Source organism: Hirundo rustica, chromosome 1, assembly GCF_015227805.2.
Source record: "Hirundo rustica isolate bHirRus1 chromosome 1, bHirRus1.pri.v3, whole genome shotgun sequence".
NCBI classification, from domain to species: Eukaryota; Metazoa; Chordata; class Aves; order Passeriformes; family Hirundinidae; genus Hirundo; species Hirundo rustica.
Window position 1 is genome coordinate 121,048,657 of NC_053450.1, and position 9,728 is coordinate 121,058,384.

Consider the following 9,728-nt stretch of genomic DNA (forward strand, 5'->3'; position numbering starts at 1 on the left):
CAGTTATCATTTATTATGAAAATCCAAGTCTAGTTCAGTGACTTTCTGTGATTTGTTTGTGTGCCAAGATCACTTTCAGCAGCTACTTTATGTACTACTTGTAGTCTGTGGCTTTATTACTTCACCTTCCTTCTTGCGTGTCACTGCTTAGAAAGCAGTGTGCTGACCTTGTTTTTTTTTCCTGCAGATTAAAAGATATAGTAGAAGGAATCAGCATCTCTCTGTACAGCTGAGAAACTGATACAAAGCTGAATGAAAAGAATGATTATTGTGTGCTGATTTTGCCCTTCTAAAGGGAAGTGTTACCACCCATGCCAATAACTGTCTGCATTTTTCATTAAATTTTGTGAACAAAGCAGGAGTTAATGTCAGACTTTCACTTCTACTGCCAGCAACATTCTAGGAAACATCTATAATTTGGAAAGCAGCAAGTTGTGCTGCAGTGCAGGGGTGGTGTCCTTTAAATGTACACACACATTTGTTTTGAAACTTGGACTCAGCATTCATCAGAAAAGCTCACACCTGTCTCTCACAGTTTGAGGGGGATCTTGAGCCGAATGTTACAAGTCTGTAGTTTTTCCTCTTTGCAGAAGGGAGAGGGTGTACTGACAGGAGGATCAGTATGGTCTGAAGAACAGTTTCTATGGTCTTGTCTGCTTTGCAGCTGCATGAGCTAGAGAACTTTCATTGCCCCTTTGCAGCATTTTTGCACAACTAGCACACAAGTGATATGAATTTTAAATAAAAAAGTGAGTTTTTAGAAAAGTAGAGGTGTGAAGTAAGTGTTATGGTGCTGTGTCTTTACAGAGGTGGAGATCATTAGGATTTCAGACACAAAATTGGAGTTCAAAGAACAGTTTTTGGATAGGTAGAAACATTTTGCAATTTTCCATGGTTTCTTAAATGAGAGGGCAGGGTATCTCAGGGACAGAATTTATTCTGACATCACTAACCTATGGGTCTATGAACACAGCAGTGTACTTGAAAGTTGTTGCCCAAAGCTGTGTAAGGGCGCAAAGCAAATCCAGTTGTATAAAAGTGAGAATGCTGCATTGCACTAACCCTTCACTACCGCGAACTGAGACTGCATTCAAGGTTCTCAGTGCTGTAGGTGTGTTAGATGTTTCCCTGCCACCTAGTGTTCCAACTGAGGATTAGAGGACTGCTTCATTGAACTGAGTTCAGCTGCAGAGGGGCATTTAGAGATGCCTGGCAGTAGTGACAACTGGGGGGGAAAGGAAAGTTGTAAGCGAGGGTATGCAGCTCTGGGCTGTTCTGTTTTGGTTTTCTTCCAGCGTCTGACATTTTGTGGGTGATGTTCTAAGTGACAGGGAATTAATTGCAACCGTGTATTTTGTTTTCAGTAACCTTAGGTCTTTTCCGTCAGTGATGCCATCTGCTTTTCTTGAACCCAATAAAACTTTTGCTTCTATGTCTGTGAGTTTTAGTAAAATAATGTAGGAAAATGTTTCCCTTCTGTTTTAGGCTCATTGCCTGCCTTTATTCTTTTATTGTGAAGAAATAATAGTCATTACCTATTTAGCTATTCCTAGTGGTCACGGTTTTGCATATTGTTTTTTTCTTATCACTTACCAAAAAATCAATCTTGCCTGACATCAGCTTGCCCAAGGCAGGTTGCATGTTCTGTGCTGGCTGTGTTGATTTCCCCTACAGTCACCAGAGCACTGAGCACCTGAGGGCAGCTCATTGCATGTGTTGTTTATCTTATATTGAGATAGCTGCCTTATCAAATAGAATCCTTCTCTGTTGACTGTGTGGGGAACCTAGTCAATTACTATAGCCTAGGCCAAGGGAGGATAATAGGATATGAACTTGATCTTCCAGCCAGTCTTGCCTAGATGTGGGAACTGGCAGGTACCCAACCAACCGAAGGGGAAATACTCTGTGTGTGTGTGTGTGTGTGTGCTGGGAAGAGCAGAACTGAAACTTCCATTGGGTCTGAGAAGGTTTGCAGTTCTCAAAACATCTGGCTGGGGAATGAAAGCATAAAAACATGGAATAAAATTTGCCCATGTTAGTGACCTAATACATTAGAAGTTAAGATTAAATAATGGGGTGCCAATATGTGACTCTAGTAAGGGCCAATTGTTTCTTTCGTATTAAATAGGAGTTTATACTCAGTGGCTGCTGTGAAATGTACATAGGCATAAGCTTCTGCTTGGATTTTTAAAGCATTTCATGAAAATAACTTTCAGTGAACATACAGTTACTTGTTAATGCCCAGCAGACTGTTAAAGCTGCAAGACCACGATGGCCTTATTTGGTGTTGTGTATAGGTTTATGCTAAATGAGAGTATGGGTTTTTGTAGTCATTTTCTTCAGAGCTCTGTTAAATTCTGAAATTGAACTGAAAAAAAAATAAATTTAAAACTACAGAATCAGCAGCAGATTTGAGAAGTCACTTCAACTTGATTATCATTTGCTACCCTTAAAAGTCCTCCTGTGAAGATGAAAGGCTTTCTTAGGTAGAAATAGCCTGTTTTAACCTCAATTGCATTTGCTTGTTAATCTACAGGGCAAACTGCTGCAGTACCAGCAGGAGCCAGCCAACAACCTGCAGGACACCAGAGACGGGCAGCTGCCTGTCCCCTGAAGTGGGAGGAATTCTGGAACTTCAGTGGCACTCAGGAACATTTTGGCTGGCTTGTGTGTGAAGTGTGAGGGGTATTTCCCCTGAAGAAACAAATCCTCACTGTATATCTGTAAAACATGGCACTTGAAAAAGTGGAAAGGGTTCAAAACGGAGCACTTCTGCCATCTTACAGCCTTCTTCAAACATTTCTTGTTGGTTTGTAGTTATTTGGGAAAATAACTATATGTTAGTGATGTTTTTTAGAACTGCAGCCTGTCATTCACAGCCAGTACCTAACAATTCCAGTGGGAGTTGCTGCCTTCTGTAGGTACAGAAGCAGCCTTCAGAGCACATTTTATTTAAATATTTTTGATATGCAATGCAATGACACAAGAAAGCTTTTGGCAAAGCTTCAGGAATGGTGCTTTTAAAGTTTTCTTTTTTGAGATAAACTGACAAGGAGAACAGAACAAATCACTTTATTTGTTCTTGAATCTTCTCAGTAACTTACATCATAGAATTATAGAATCATTTATGTTGGAAAACACCCTTAAGATCATCCAACCCAACTGCTAATCCAGCACTGCCAAGTCCACCAGTCAGTCATGTCTGAATGCCACATCTACATGTCTTTTGAATACCTGCAGATGTTGCAGTGGTTCCTCCACCACATTCCTGGGCGACCTTTCCCCAATTCTTGACAACCCTTTACATGAAGAAATCTTTTCTAACATGCAAACTAAACCTCTCCTGGTACAATTTGAGGATGTTTCCTTTTGTCCCATGCCTTGTTCCTTGGAAGAAAAGCCCTACCCTCACCTTGCTAAAAACCTCTTGTCAGGCAGCTGTAGAGAGTGAAAAGGTTTTCCCCCTCAACCTCCTTTTCTCTGGCCTAAACACTCCCAGCTCCCTCAGCCACTCCTCATCTGACTTGTGCTTCAGACCATTGAGCAGCTTCATTCCCTTTTCTGGATGCACTCCAGCACTCCAGCGTCTTCTGGTGAGAGGCCCAAAACAACACAGGATTTGAGCTGCAGCCTTAACAGTGCCAAGTACAGGGGGACAATCCCTGCCCTGGTGCTGCTGGCCGCACTATTGCTGACACAAGCCAGGCTGCCATTGGCCCATTTAGCCACCTGCTTACTCCTGGCTCATGTTCAGCAGCTGTTGACCAGCACCCCCAGGTCCTTCTCTGCTGGACGGCTTTCTGGGCACTCTGCCCCAGCCTGTAGCACTGCCTGGAGTAGATGTGACCCAGCACTTGGAGGCTGAGCCTCATCCAGCTGGACTCAGCCCATTGATCCAGCCTGTCCAGATCCCTCTGCAGAGCATGTCCTTGTGCTGCCAGGAACACCCCAAGTATAGGGTGCATTTCGGTATTTTGGTGAGTACGATATGTTACGGAGTCATAAAATTGCAGGGTTAAGTACATATTGAACAATTTGCTGCCATAATTTCTTCTTCATGATATCTTGAATGAAAGTGATACACAGTTGGTTTCCTGAGTACTTTGGTGTAAAAAAAATAGGTTGGACAGGACAGCCCTTTGTCGTATGTGTTTCCCACATCCCATCATTTATGCTGTTAGATACACGGTGTTCTATCCCTTGATCCAGAAATCCTAGTTTGAGATGCAGGTGAGAACCACCAGGATTGGGAAAGCTCACTGCTTTGGGGCATTCTGGGAAAAGACACAAAACTAGGGAAAATGCCAGAGAGAGTGGAATTATGCAGAGTGATGTGAGAAATGCAAAAGATTTTATTTCCTAGATCCTTTGGCATCTGCTTGCTTGAAAGAAAGAGCACTGGCAGCCACTGATGTAGGGACTGCAAGTAATAAGGCTAATTCCTGATTTGATTTTGATTAGAAACCACTGCTTTGGACAGTTCCTATATGGAGTTTAGAGCAAAATTTAAATTCACACTTCCAAGGTTTCTCAAAGAGTTTTCAGAATAGGTATGTTGAGTTTACTTCTTGAAAATACATTGGCCTCATCATAGAGTTTTTGCAAAAACCCCCAAAATACAGCCCAAAAGCACACTATCCCAAACCCCTTAATTTGTCTTCGATGCTGAATTGTTTTTGGTAACAGGAAATAAATCAAAACTGCTTATATTTGTATAATCCTGGATAAATTTAGCTTCTCTTGAAAGTTAATCGTAATGCTTACATTCTGTGTCCTAGTTTTCTCCTGGTTCATAGGAAAAACAACTCTCTGACAAAATAAGGATCTTTCTTTAGCTATTCTGCTTCTGTTTTCATGCCTGTGCTTGATTATGTCAACAGTTTCACACAAGAAATATAATTGACGATCTCAGTGGGAGGCTGTATAGGGACAAGAACTTGGTTATCATCTCTTCCAGCCTGGGGGGATTCAGATGGAGGCTCCTACTGCATTAGATTTCTTCCTTCTGGGAATTTTTGTTCCAAAAAAAGGTTGCTTTAGCTAGGGGTTGTATCTGGTCAGCGATTACGTGGCATTTCTGTTGAATGTTGTAAAAAAAAGAGCTTGGTTTATCTGAGAAAGCTGGCAGGTAAGTAACTTTTTGCAAAATTTTTGAAGGTCATATTCCTCATAGGCTTGAGTTTGTCCAAAGGGGTAATTTTTTTTTTTCTTTTTACTTTTTTCCTTTTTTTTTTTCTTTTCTTTTCTTACCACTGCTTTGCATTTCCATTAGGTAAACTAGGACAAACCCACTTTTAAAATATTAGGGTCTGACTGCAGAAATCCAGTGGAGCCAACTCCTCAGAGCTCCCCAAATCCTAGCTGTATTTTCCTCTAAAAAATCTGAATCTGATGCTAACTACCATTAAGAGTTCCTCTTCATTTTAGACACAATGCTTCTAATTTCTAGTTTGTGTCATGACCTGCATAAGGAGATTAAAGGATGCAGGATAATTGATTCCTCATATGGGAGTCAGACTGGAAGCATTAAATCAATCCTGTCCTCTTTCATGTTACTGCCATCAAAATTTCTTTAAAGCAGCTGTGTTTCCTCTTCCGCCACGTTCCCTGAGTAGTGAACTAGATAATACTAGATAATACCTATTTCTTTTGTGTGCTTGGCCTGCTCTCTCTCTGGGAGTAAATAGCAGAGTTTAGTTCTGGCCTCTCTAATCTGTTAGGATATATCTTTACAGAATAGGTTTTCATTCCACAAATGCAAGGTAAAATGGTTTTGGTGAAGCTGTGTCCATCTCTGGGTATGGACTAAATGTAGTTGAAAGAAAATCATGACCTACTGGATTTTACTCTTAGCAACACTGACCACAATACTTAAGAGAGACAAGACTGGTGGTGTTCCTTCATTTTTACAGAAGGTGAGAATTTACCTCTGCATCCAGTATCTCAGCCATCATGTCTGTACTGCTGTTGTCACTACCAGCAGCTGAGTTAAAACCTGGGCTTCACATGTTCATGTGGACATCACATTTTGTCATGCAGTGCAGTCTGACATAATCCGACGCTCCACCTCTGCAGAACACTCTGAAGCAAAGCTCCCAGACACGTGGTGCTCAGCTTGCAGCAGACAAAAGAGCACAAACTGCAGTGGGAGCACGTGTGGAGCAGAAGCAGCCAACGCTCCCGTGTGTTTGGTACCAGATCCAGTCCCTGCCAACCTGAGCCAAGGCCAGCTCACCACGGCACCACGGCACCACAACCCGCACCCACGCCGTGCTGGGGCTGTGTTGGGTGGGCTCTAGGCCACCAGTTCTGCTCTGCCAGACTTCTGCTGGTTTTGGACCTTCACACCTTGTTTCCTGAGCAGGCAGCTGCCAGTGGGGTGTGTCAGAGCCTCAGGACAGGCTGAAGTGGCACCAGCCAGGCTCGTGCTGTCACACCACTCCTTCACCCCAGTAAAGCTACAGGCAGGCTTGGAGGAAACCCCAGGGCCCTTGGGCTTGCAGGGAATAGCAGGGAAAATAAGCAGGGGGATATCTCTCAGTACCATCCTGGGTTTTTTGGCTGATATCCGCAGCAAGTATGGGGAAGTTTATAAACTCCCGGGTAATTTATTATTTACATTCCTCTCTTAAAATACATACATAAGGAATAACATGCAATCAGCATGAAACGCACAATACAGTGTGAGCTTTGTAATTTTGCCAGTCTATTAACTACTATCTTCCAGTTGTACCTTGTGGATAAGGCCATTTATGTAAACATGGACTCTTTTATGACAGATACTCAGTTGTGAACATTTTAGAAAACACATTTTTCCTATCCTTTTGAAAGTACAGGAGCCAGAAAGCACTTATTTTATTTTAGTTAGAAATATTTCTGTTATCAGTGATCTCTTCCCACCTTGCAGCTATCTACCCCTTTCATGAATAAGGAAAAGACTCTCCCCATGGCTTAATCATGGAGAGAGTCTTTGGAGTCAGAACTCCTTGAAGGCATATTACAAAACACCAAAACAAAACTCTCCAAGTCTCCAAGTTTTAAGTCTCCTGAAAAATGGACTACTGGAAAATGCTAAAGCACAAGCATCTGTAGCCCAGGAAGGACATACCACCGCTCACAGTCCCCAGTGAATGATGTGTATGGGAGGAGAGAAAAGGTTGCTGACACACGCATAACTTTTAGGAGTACTCAACAGACCTGTTGCTGTGGTTACTAACCAGAAGCTCCCCTGAATGAGTGCTATTTGCACTGCACCAGATGGCTGATAAATCACACAGGGGAATTTGCTGTCCCTCGTGTTACTGTCCGATCTTTTCTCCAAATGCCGTGATTTAACCTGCACACACAGATCATTTAGTCATGACACACTAATATAAGACATGAAACTGCTGCAGGTGTACAGTCACTTTAATGAACTCCCATATCACCTGCATAACAGCCAAAATGTATTTTGTCTTACGTATTGATGTTCATGCTGTTGCAATCTGATAAATAGTGCTAAGCTGAGGAAAAAACCTATGCCTGAATTTTAATATAATTTTAATAACGTAATTACTGTAGCACATTTATTGCAGAGGGAAGCGAGATGCCTTTTGCAGTTCATCGGCCTGCCATAAGCACTTCTCTACAGGCAGCATCAAAAACTATGAAGCACAGATGAAGATTAAACAGGCTCATTGCATAAGAAAGTAATGCTGTTGCCTCTGTATTTTCTGCTGCTTTGTTGTCATTACTGCTTTACCCTCTCAGGATGACAGTCCACCTGCCTGGACTATTTATTATCATGAGTCTTTAGCTATTGTCAAGTGCTTTAGCCTCATTGTTACAAGTGGCATTCTAACACAATAAAAAAGCCAAAAATAATAAATATGCCCTGTGATACATTTTAGAGTTACAACATAAATATCCTGTCCCAAATATTCTGCAAATTAAAATAAAGAAAATGAGAAAATTTATGAAGACAAAGCAAGAGACTGATGATTTTTTGATACAGCTTTACTCCACAAGTAGGCAACCTTCTTGACTGGGCAATGGAGCAGCTTGGTTGTGTGGTTCAGTGCTGTTGTGCCTAACAGGTTTCTGGACACTGAGAGTAACTGCAGCATGCCTGGATTCCTTGCAGCACTCTGTCCCTGTCACACTGAGGAGTCGTGTTCTGTTCTGTCACTTGTGTAATGGGGATATGAATCACCTTCTGTGGTGCATGAGTAAGAGCTCAGCATCTAAGCCTGACATTGTGCCTACAGTCACATTTTATCTACAGCTGCAGCCATTTCCATAGATTAATCTTCAATGGTATAATTGGATCAAGAGGCTGCAGCCAGGATTTCTCCTATCTTTTTCATTTAGAACATTCACAGAACTCAGCAAAAGATACCTTTATTTCACATCATAATCCAGCACCTGCCATCCTTTTTCTTTGTTATGGATGGAAGCCACCTTTGGTGTGGGAGAATTACTCTCAATTCTCTGGTCCAGTCTTCTGACTATATAAAAATACCCCAAAACACTCAAGTGCCATTGATACTTCTTGCTCCTTAGGTTGGTTCTATGACATCAGTTGACTTTACTGGCCTATGATGAACTATCATCTAGGGTCTCATAGGCATTTTCAATACTACTTTTACTCTTCTGTATATTAGGAGCTCTATTTTTCCTGTAACTCACTGTAAGAGGAACCATTTAAGTTTAGTGGGATGCCTTCATGAGTATAGGCTTAGACTGCCTTAGCAATCAAGTGCATTTCTTCTTAACAACCTGAGTTCATCTGATTTTGAGGTACTCCAAATCAGAGTCCCACCATAAAGAACACGACTAAGATGGTGCCCTGAAATGACAAAAATGAATACCAATGAAAAGGTTTTCTTGGCTGTACTACCCTTCCACCAAAATCTATCATTTTAAGCCTCTTAATATTGATTTCAACATTTAGATAGTATTTTCTACTATCTACATTATGTCAGCTTCTCTCCTAAACACAGTTTATTGAGAACACTAGTCCCATCCGTTGTATGCCATGTACGCCTGCATGGTTGCTGTCTTGAACTTGCAGAGGAAAGCATTTTGGAAATGATGAAACAAAGACTAATGCTGCAGTGTCTTGATGATTTGGGGTACTAGTTCTGCTGAATTAGCTTTGATCTCCAGCTAAGGAGGTGGTTAAAGAAAACCAAAAACCCACCATAACTTAAGCTGTATATTGTAGTATCTGCCTCTTTCTTCCTTTCACATATTAAACATGGAACAAAGATTCTTTGAAATTTTCTTTTCTAAAGAGGTGTCCTTCCTGCTCTTCCTCTTTGATTTTGCATCCCATTGGAAACCAATCTTTTACAGGAGAAAAAAACATTTATAAAATCCATACATTTTGCTGTTATGTTTTTTAACAGGAATTAACCAATAGATAAGCATTGTGGCTTTGTCCTAATTATTATAATTTTGTATTATCTGTTTATGCAGCAATCTCCATTCAAAGACTTTAAAGATGCAGCTCCGAGTAAATGCTTTCCCCATTTCTTGTGTGAAGTAATTTAATTAGTGTGAGGCTACAAGATTTATCCAAAGCCAAGCAGCAAGCTTATGGCAGAACAACATACACCCCAGGCTCTCTCGATTCCCAGTACTGTGCTCTAACCGCTCATCCTTGCTGCTTTACAGAGTTCATGACAGCTTACACAGAAAGGAAGCATCAAGGGTTTCTGTGTTGACAGTGTGTAATCATCCTGCAG